Here is a 10,420-nt window from a genome sequence, read left to right on the forward strand (position 1 = left end):
TAACCCCTGAACATTGCTGGGTGTGACTCAAAACTAGAATTAAGAACCTTCAGACCAATTCTGGACCAGGCTTAAGAGAGGTAAAAGAGAGAAACCTAATCACCAGAGGCAATGATTCCATCCACAAGGCACCTTCCATAAAGCCTGGTTCAGATAATGCAGAAAAGGTTCTGGAAGGAGAGATCTGGGGACCATATCTTCCTGTCCTGATTTATCCCTGTGCATTTTGTGGTTCCCTGCTCCTGGATTCCCTCTTGTTACTTCTTCAGCTGTGCCAGAATTCTCAGAGCTGCAGCAACACATTTCTCTGCTCGTGGTGGGAAGCTTGATCTCTAGCCGGTTGCTCAGAATTCATTTCCTGGGACTTGGAACTGTGAAATTGAGGAACAGTCTTGAGACTGAGCCCCTGAGCTTGTCTTTGCCATCTCTGAAATGAGGGTCAGGATTACTTCATTCTCTGTGACCTGGGCGAGCAGCACAGCTAGGACTATGAGTTACCCCTAATATTACAGCAACAGCAAAAATAACAGTGAAGAGAAGGGGGAGAGGAAAGGGAATAAAAATAGATAAATAGAGGAACACTTACAATTACTTTGGAAATAAAGTTAGTAAAAATGGCCAATAATCTGTAAAGAAAATGAGAATTTTATTATTGGACATACCTGGCTGTGTTCTGGGATTATTCCTGACTCTGTATTCAGAGATCACACCTGGTGCTGCTGAAGGACCATTTGTGGTGCTGGGGACTGAACCTGGGTCAGCTGCTTGCAAGGCAAGTGTCCTATCCATTGTACTATATCTCTGACCTGAAAATTAGAAAATTCTATTTAAGTCATTAACAAAATTCATAATTACTAAATATATGCATAGAGTGACAATGTTGTAAAATGGTCCATTTTCCTACAAAATTGGTTACCAGAATTAATGCATCTCCAGTGATAGTTCTCTCAGGATGGTTTTTAGGTGGAAAAATGACAGGTTGATTCTAAATTATGCATAAAAGGGCAAGAATCAAGAATAGCCAAAACATTTCTGGAAAAAACTTGCTCAACAGACAGCAAAGCTTATCCAGGCAGAGAAATTGAGAGACAGTGAAATGGGCACAGCTATTGCTCATTTGGAATAGAACAAACAGTGAGGCCAGACATAGACTTGGGCATTTTAGAACCTAATGATGCATCACAGGTGAGTGGAGAAAGAATTCTCTTCCATAAATGATACATGAACACTGACAGATTGTTTACAAAGCAAGGAAGAGACCCCTCCTTCACAGCAGACAACAGCCAGTTTTGGGACTTGGGTTGGGCCTCTGATCTTTGCAGGCCTCAGGCTAAGGGTTAAACATCTCCACCCTTCATGCTGAGTGGAAACCTGGGCACTCAGACTAAGTGTGCGATCTCTGCTGAACACTGCAGTCAAGTATACAGTCACCAAAACCAAGCATGTGCCCAGTTAATGTATGAAGCAGCCGAACAGAACATCACAGGAATTATAGGCTCTGATGAAATTAAAAGTGTGGCAAGACACATCAAAGACAGTTTAAAGCATTAGGGGTACATGACAGAGAACTTTGTAGTGAGGACTTTCTTGGAATGGGGGCAGGCATATTCTCTTCCAGAGAAGCTAGCAGCCACCACATCTGACCTCCTCTGGCATCAAAATGACCCAGCTCCATAACTCATCTTGAAAAGAAGCCAAGTCTCGGAATCACCTCAGGTAGATTGATCTCTGGGCTGGAAACTCTGAGCCTTTTGGGAATAAGGGCAGATATATTTTGAAAAGATCCAGCAGCCTTTATACCCAGCACTGCCTCCATATTTCACAGCCCAGTAGGAACATAGCAAATTTGATGGGAAAGTTGCATAGATGCCCACAAAGCTCAGTGAGAGAAAATAACACAAAATGATCATTAGCACCAATCAGCTCAGTAAATTCCCACATAATGACGTTTGTGATACCATTGTGAGATATAACAATGATCAAAAATTGACACTTCATGATCTATTTTCTAGCCTATTTGCCTCTTTCATAGTAATAAGCAATATGAAGTAGATGTATTTGTGCCTGTAAGGGCAAAGGATTAGTGATGGTGATGGAGGATCTGGGGACATTTGTGAAGGGATGGTCTCACTGGTGGTAAAATTGGTGTTGGAATATTGAATGTCTAATGACTAAAAGAACTATGTTATGAACAACTTTATAAATCATATTTTTGATGGTATTAAATATGTTGTTTAAATTATTTATTTTTGGGTTTTGGGCCACACCAGGTGACGCTCAGGGTTTACTCCTGGCTATGCACTCAGAAATCACTTCTGGCTTCTGGGACCATATGGGACACAGGGGATCGAACCAAGGTCCATCCTAGTTCAGCCGCATGCAAGGCATATGCCCTACAGCTGCGCTATAGCTCCAGCCCTTTATTTATTTATTTTTAATTTTAATTTTATTTTATTTAAAGAAAATGTATCATATAGTTGACATAACTGATCATAATACATTTGTTTCAAGATAAGGGAAAGCAAAGTTATTGGAAAATAGAAAAAAATAGAAAGAAAAACTAAAAAATAAAATGAAAGAGAATAAAAAGAAATAAGAAAAAGTCCAGCAGCAAGTATATTTGTGAAAATTATGGTGTTTAAATTCAAAAAAAGGAAATCTTTTTTTTTTTTTTTTGTGGTTTTTGGGTCACACCCAGCAGTGCTCAAGGGTTTTTCCTGGCTCCAGGCTCAGAAATTGCTCCTGGCATGCACGGGGGACCATATGGGATGCCGGGATTCGAACCGATGACCTTCTGCATAAAAGGTAAATGCCTTACCTCCATGCTATCTCTCCGGCCCCAAAAGAAGGAAATCTTTAGTGGAATATTTAGACTTACAATGCCTGATCTTGATGAAGAGCAGAAAAGATAACCAGTTCTTTTTTTTTAATTGTTTGTTTATTTGTCTTGGAGTCACACTCAGTGGTGCCAGGCCTTACATCAGAATCTGGACTCAGGACCGGAGAGATAGCACAGCAGTAGGGCGTTTGCCTTGCACGCAGCTGACCCAGGAAGGATGTGGTTTGAATTCTGGCTTCCCATATGGTCCCCCGAGCCTGCCAGGAGTGATTTCTCAAAATCAGAGCCAGGAGTAACCCCTGAGCGCACTGGGTGTGACCCAAAACCAAAACCAAACCAAAACAAAACAAAAGAATATGAACTCAAAGATCATTCCTGGTGCTGTTCAGGGAACTAATGTGGTGCTGGGATTGAACCTACCATAGCCACATGCAAGGCAAGTGTCTCTGGCCCTAAGCTTCTTTTTTGGCTTTTGTTTTTCGTTTTTGTTTTGATGGGGAGAGGATGCTCAGGGGTTACTCTTGGTTCTACAGGCATGAGTTAATCCTGCCAGTTCTCAGAGGACCATATAGGATGTTAGAGATCAGACTTAGGTCTATGCAAGGCAGTGCCTTACTATTGCTCTGGCTTCAAGGCTTATTTTTATGAAAAATTTTTATGAATAATTTTTAATTCATAATTTTATGAATATTTTTTGATGGTACTAAATTTTTTTTTTTTTGGTTTTTGGGTCACACCTGGCAGTGCTCAGGGGTTACTCCTGACTACACGCTCAGAAATCACTCCTGGCAGGCTCGGGGGACCATATGGGATGCCAGGATTCCAACCACCGTCCTTCAGAAAATGCCTTACTACCATGCTATCTCTCCAGCCTCTGGTGCTAGGAATTTAATCTGAGGCCTCACCAAGTAAGCGTTTTACCATTGATCACATCCCTGGCACTCAACCAGCTCTGTAATACTGCCTGATTGTAGTACACACTTCACAGGGATTTCATGTACCTTAGTTGTACCTAAGCCAGACGGAACCTCCAGATGCACCAATTTACAGAAAAACAAGAGACAGGGGGCCAGAGCAATAATAGCAAAGCTGGTAGGGCGCTTGCCTTGCTTGCAGCTGACCCAGTTTCAATCACTGGCATCCCTTATGATGCCAGAGGTTGAACCCACATTTGTCCTGGGTCAACTGTGTGCAAGGAAAATGCCCTACTGTGCTACCATTCTGGACCCTTCCTGTGGGCTTTCTTTCTGTCATTCCTCTTCCCTTCCCTCACAGTTATAAAGACCCAAGGTCTTGAACCCTTGGTGGTGCTACTCACACTCACTCATAATTCTTATATGTGTCAAAGGGGGCTGCCCCATTCTCATTGTGCGACTGCACATTTTGGTTGCAAGGCACACATGTTCATGCTCACAAACATTCATGCTCACAAGCCTGGTGATTTGTGTTTGTTTGCTTTTTGGGGGCCATGCCTGGTGGTGCTCAGGGGTTACTTCCTAGTTCTGTGCTCAGGAATCACTCCTGGTGGGCTCAGAGGACCATGTGGAATGCCAGGGATAGAACCCTGGTTGGCCATGCTCTACTTGCTGTGCTATCGATCTGGTGCACCGTGAGCCTGGTGCACCAGATCCTCTTCTTACTTTTTCTTTTTGCAGGTGATATTCAGGTAGTGATTAAGCCCAGGGCCTCCTGCACACCATGTCTGAGTTCCTGGGCTCTACGCTGTCTCCCAGACTTTTCTAGACACCAAGCTTCTAGACATCTTCAAGCTTTCCGTCTATCACTGACTCCCTGCCTTGAAAATGGCCTCAGCTCAGTTAAAAGATGAGAAGCAGGGAGAGGTTGGACACACTAAATTTTAAGAGCATTCAGCTCATGATGAGAATGATTAAACAAGAGTATGGCTAATTATAGGATTCACTCCCAAAAGATTGGGCTGGGCTGGGGTTTGGGAACTCGTTTTGCCTTTATTGAACTTTCATGGCCATGTTTGAACCCTTCTTAACCCTCCCAAATGGTTTGTTTCCATTAAGAACCAAGCAAAGGTCGGCACACTTTATATTCAGTTTATGTGTTTTATTTATTGATGCATTCAAACTCTGGGTTATCTGTGTTTCCACCACAGTCACTTTCTTTCTTTTCTTTTTTTTTTTTCTTTTTCTTTTTTTTTTTTTTTTTGGAGGGGGGGATCACACCCGACAGTGCTCAGGGGTTACTCCTGGCTCCTCGCTCAGAAATCGCTCCTCGCAGGCTTGGGGGACCATATGGGACACCAGGATTCAAACCATGACTTTCTGCATGAAAGGCAAATGCCCTACCTCCATGCTATCTCTCCAGCCCTTTTCTTTCCTTTTTTTTTTTAACATGTATTAATAATTTTTCCTGTAAGTTTTTTCACAAGCTGAATCTTACAAATTATACCTTACTCCTGTTGTTTGAAAGAAAACTCTTTCTGTCTCTCTGTCTTTGTCTCTGTCTCTGTCTCTGTCTCTGTCTCTCTCTCTCTCCTCTCTCCTCTCTTCCCCCCCCCCCCTTATGGTTTTTGGGCCACTCACTCAGGGGTTACTCTGACTCTGCACTCAGAAATCACACCTGGCAGGGGACCATAAGGGATGCCGGTGATTGAAACTGGGTCAGCTGCAAGCAAGGCCCCCAAACAACAACAAAATAAAGAAAGCCCCACAGGTGGGGTCTGGGCCATAGTTCAGAGGGGAGGGCACTAGCCTTTTACATGGCCAACCCAGTCTGATTCCTGGCATCCAAGATAGGCTCCCAACCCATGAGCTTGCTAGGAGTAATTTCTGAATGCAGAGATAGGAGTAAGTCCTAAGCATCTCCAATTGTGGCCCAATACCCTCCATCCAAAAAAGTCCACTGAGGAGGAGCAGCACCATGGAGAAAGGAAAAAGCTAGAAACTAATTGTGAATCCTTTGTGAGTATATGGAGTTCCTGGTTTGGATATATATTTGGACATGAGTCCAGAGAATAAACCAAAGCTGATCAAAGAACCACCTTAGTTCTTCCTGCTTTCTCCTTAAAGTGTCCCCTGCCAAACTTCATACATTGTATCCTTTAATATGAATGATTAATAAAATCTCATGCCATATTTTCCAGCGTATAAGACAACTTTTGAAACAAACAAAAAAAAGTCAACTAAAAATCAGGGGTCGTCTTATACACCGAGTATATCCTGAAAAATGTTTCAATATGCCGCTAAACGAAAATTGTCTGAATATTGCCACAAAACGAATTTTCCAACTCGATCCTGCACCAATCACTGCCAGGCTGCTCGGGCCACCTCTCTAACTCAGCCAATCCAAGCAGGCTTTTTATGCATGCAAATTAGACAATGTTCTGGACCCAAATCTACACTGTAAAAAGCCTGCTCAGATGGGCCAGAGTCAGAGAGGAAGTCTATTACAGTATAACCTTTGAACCTTTGCTTGTTGTGATTGGCTCACTGTGGTACATGAGCACAGGAACACATGCAGCACATGCAGCACAGGAACGTTCTGTCTGATACAGCGAATATAGGCCTAAACCTATGTTTTAACTGCAAAATTAGGTGGTCGTATTATACGCCAGCAAATATGATATTTCAAACCAAATAGTCAAGTTATTTTATGCGATGTTTTCAGTGGGGTTGAATTGGGTCTATATCCAGTAGTGTTAGGAATTTATTCTAAGCTTTGTACTCAGGGATTATTCCTAGCAATGTTTGGGCGACTATATGAGGCTCTGGGGATTAAACTAGGTCAGCCCTGTACAAGGCAAGCACTTTTTCTCACTATACTATCTCTCTATCCCCATATTTTGTGCAGCTTTGACTTCAAAGCAACAAGACAGATTCCTGGTTTTCCTCAATAGTCCCTGGAGTTACTTGGCAAATTAATGTGAATCTTGAAACCCAGTCTAGAGACATACACTCCTGACCACCTCCCTAATAAACACTCATGTGCTGTGATGAATCACCTCCTGAGACAGAATCTCCAGGTCTGCTCCATATTTGACCAGTGAATTGTCCCAACTCATTGATTCATGGCAGTTGCCCTAGAGCACATCCCTCACTGCAACTAGATCCCTGTTCTTGAAGACACTTTTTCCTTCTCTTAAGTCATGGTTCTTACCTGGAGTTTAGGGTGTGTGAAGGGCAGATGAAGGGGTCAGGGGACAGGAGAGATGCTGAATAGTTGCAAATTCAGGGTTGCAAATTTCCCCACAAAGGTTGTGATGCTTTGAGGAGACTAGAGAGTCATTCTAATGATGAGAGAAAGAAAGGGGGACAGAGAGAGAGAGAGAGACAGAGACAGAGACAGAGAGAGACAGAGAGAGACAGAGAGACAAAGAGAGAGAGAGGAGAGAGAGATGAGTGATATAGATTAGTAGGGAGGTCATTTACCTTGCACTTGGTCTACTGGGATTCAATTTTTGGCATCTCATATGGTCCCCCAAGCCTGCCAGGAGTGATCCCTGAGTGCAGAGCCAGGAATAACCCCTGAGCACTGCTGGGTGTGCCCCCAAGACCCTCCCACAAAAACAAAACAAATAAAGTGTGATTTCCTCTATATATTAAACACATTTGTTGCTAATAAAAATTGTATTCAATACTTACCTGGCAGGGGTGATTCCATGATCAGGAAGGTGGATTCCCCAGGGTGAGGCTTGCCCATTGCACTCCCGGCAGGCGTGCTGACCCCTGCGATTTCCCCAAATGTTTGAAACTCGACTGTGTTATTCTTGGTAGTAGGGGACTGCGTGCGTGCTCTCCCCTGAAAAAAATTGTATTCAGGGGCCAAAGAGATAGCATGAAAGTAGGGCATTTGCCTTGCATGCAGAAGGATGGTAGTTCAAATTCCGGCATCCCATACGGTCCCCAGGAGTGATTTCTGAGCGTAGAGCCAGGAGTAACCCCTGAGCACAGCCGGATGTGACCCAAAAACCTAAAAAGAAAAAGAAAAACAACAACAACAACAAAAAACTTGTATACAAAGGCTGGGGAGATAGTTCCTCAAAGGGCTCTGGAATGAAGGGGATTTCGATTTAAAAGGAGAGAGGGGGAGAGAGAGGAGAGAGAGAGAGAGAGAGAGAGAGAGAGAGAGAGAGAGAGAGAGGAGAGAGAGAGAGAGAGAGGAGAGAGGAGGGGAGGGGAGGGAGGGGAGGGGAGGGAGGGGAGGAGAGGAGAGGAGAGGAGAGGGGAGGAGAGGAGAGGAGAGGAGAGGAGAGGAGAGGAGAGGAGAGGAGAGGAGAGGAGAGAACATATGCTAAAATCTTTGTAGAGAAAATATACACTAAAATCTTTGTAAAGGGGCTGGAGAGATAGCATGGAAGTAAGGTGAAGCAGCTATGCATACTCAGGCTCTGGAATTGAACCACTGGTCTGATTGGCCAAGAATTGCTAGGAATGGTTCCTGGGCCTCCTGACCACTGCTTACAAACCCCCACAAACTGCTATTCTAGGGGTGGCCGGAGAGATTGCATGGAAGTAAGTTGTTTGCCTTGCATGCAGGATGGTGGCCGGAGAGATAGCATGGAGGTAAGTTGTTTGCCTTGCATGCAGGATGGTGGTTCGAATCCTGGCATCCCATATGCCCCCCCCCCCCCCCCGAGCCTGCCAGGAGCGATTTCTGAGCGTAGAGCCAGGAGTAATCCCTGAGCGCTGCCGGGTGTGACCCAAAACCAAACCAAAACAAAACAAAAAAAAAAACCCTGCTATTCTAAATCTTCTCTGCTTTTAAATATTTCTCATTATTTGAAATATTGATTATCCAAAATTCTGGATGCATTTGAGAATTATACCTCTTGGGGTTTAGAGGGCTTGTCTAGGTCCTATAAAGTCAGAATCAGCAATAACTTCATTTAGATCCAGTCGTGGATTTAGAAAAGTAGATTGTGATGCTAATATGACTATATTAGACATCCAATAGAATTGGCTTCTGTAAAAGAGCCTTCTCAAGGTTAATTTAATTGAGTGATAGCACAGTGATAGGGCATTTATTTGCCTTGTACACAGCCGACCCAGGCTCAATACCCGGCATCCCATATGGTCCCCTGAGCCTGCCAGTTACAATTTCTGAGCTCAGAGCCAGGAGTAACCCCTGAGCATTGGGTGTGGCCCCAAAACAACCACAACAATAACAACAACAAAAAACAACTATGCAACTGTAAAGAAAGATGAGATCAAGCAATTTGCAGCAACATGGATGAAAGTGGAAGATATAATGTTAAAAAGATCAGAAGAAGAAGCACAAACTCAGAATGATCTCACTTATATATGGTATATAACTGGACAAAGGAATGCAATGTTTGAAAGGAGAAGGTGCCTAGATCATCCTTGGCTGAAAATATGGGGAGGTGAAGGTAGAGAAGGAAAGAGATGGAGGGGGAAGAAGAAGTAGAGAGGAAGTAACAGGGAGCAGTCTCAGGAGGTAGAGTCCACCACTGGTGTCGAGGAGTGGGAAAGCTAAATATACAAATGCCGAGTCAGCAACACAGAAAACAAGAGTTCCAAACTCCATCAACTAAACTTAAATAGAGCCCACTGGGGGCAGGCTGGAGATAGTGTGTGTAGTGGGAAGGAACCTGAGAATCCTGGAGGAAAGGAAGAATGTGCCATGGTAGGAATGATACTGGAACACAGTGTGTCTAAACCCAGCTATGAACAACTTTGTAAATCTAGGGCTTTAGTAAATTAAATTAAATTAAATAGGCAATTAAAATATATAATATCATTAGATGCCATTGAGTTCATTGTATGTAATCCCAAAACAAAAGCAAACTAGACATTAAAGTTCCTGAAAAAACAATGCAAAAATCTTTACACACTTGGTTTGCAAGCTATAGGCATATAGCACTTTCCTGGCAGCTCTGCTGGGTCCCGTCCAGTGCTATAAGCAATTTCTAGGGGCACCTATATTTACTGGAGGCATATGTGTGCAAGTACCACAGAGGGGGCACAACTTCCAACAAGGACCATAACTCTAACATGAAGGGTGAACAAGTGTGCAAGGACCACAATTAAAGGAGTGCAAATGTGGGCCCGGAGAGATAACACAGCGGTATTTGCCTTGCAAGCAGCCAATCCAGGACCAAAGATGGTTGGTTCGAATCCCAGTGTCCCATAGAGTCCCCCGTGCCTGCCAGGAGCTATTTCTGAGCAGACAGCCAGGAGTAACCCCTGAGCATTGCCGGGTGTGGCCCAAAAACCAAAAACCAAAAAAAAAAAAAAAAAAGGAGTGCAGGGCCCGGAGAGATAGCACAGCGGCATTTGCCTTGCAAGCAGCTGATCCAGGACCAAAGGTGGTTGGTTCGAATCCCAGTGTCCCATATGGTTCCCCGTGCCTGCCAGGATCTATTTCTGAGCAGACAGCCAGGAGTAACCCCTGAGCATCGCCGGGTGTGGCCCAAAAACTAACAAACAAACAAAAAAAAGGAGTGCAAATATTGATGAGCACTACAGTTGAGGATGTGTGAGTACCATAACCAGGTGTTAAATTCCTGGTCTTCACAGAGCATCAATGGTGGAGAAAGGTGTGGCAGAATTTTTTTTTTAAAGAGAGATAAGGTTAAAAAAATAAAAGACA

General features: G+C 43.6%; 1 protein-coding gene and 1 non-coding gene across 2 annotated transcripts in view; one reads left to right on the plus strand and one right to left on the minus strand.

Moving 5' to 3' along the window:
* DDX59 (DEAD-box helicase 59) overlaps positions 1-10,420 on the minus strand; it is a 205,875-nt gene that overhangs the window by 49,112 nt on the left and 146,343 nt on the right. The gene's annotated exons all lie outside the window — the stretch shown is intronic.
* LOC126005172 (U1 spliceosomal RNA) lies at positions 7,445-7,612 on the plus strand. Its single transcript, XR_007494344.1, has one exon. It is a non-coding gene; the product is annotated as a U1 spliceosomal RNA (small nuclear RNA).

Source organism: Suncus etruscus, chromosome 3 (assembly GCF_024139225.1).
Source record: "Suncus etruscus isolate mSunEtr1 chromosome 3, mSunEtr1.pri.cur, whole genome shotgun sequence".
In the NCBI taxonomy this organism is placed as follows: Eukaryota; Metazoa; Chordata; class Mammalia; order Eulipotyphla; family Soricidae; genus Suncus; species Suncus etruscus.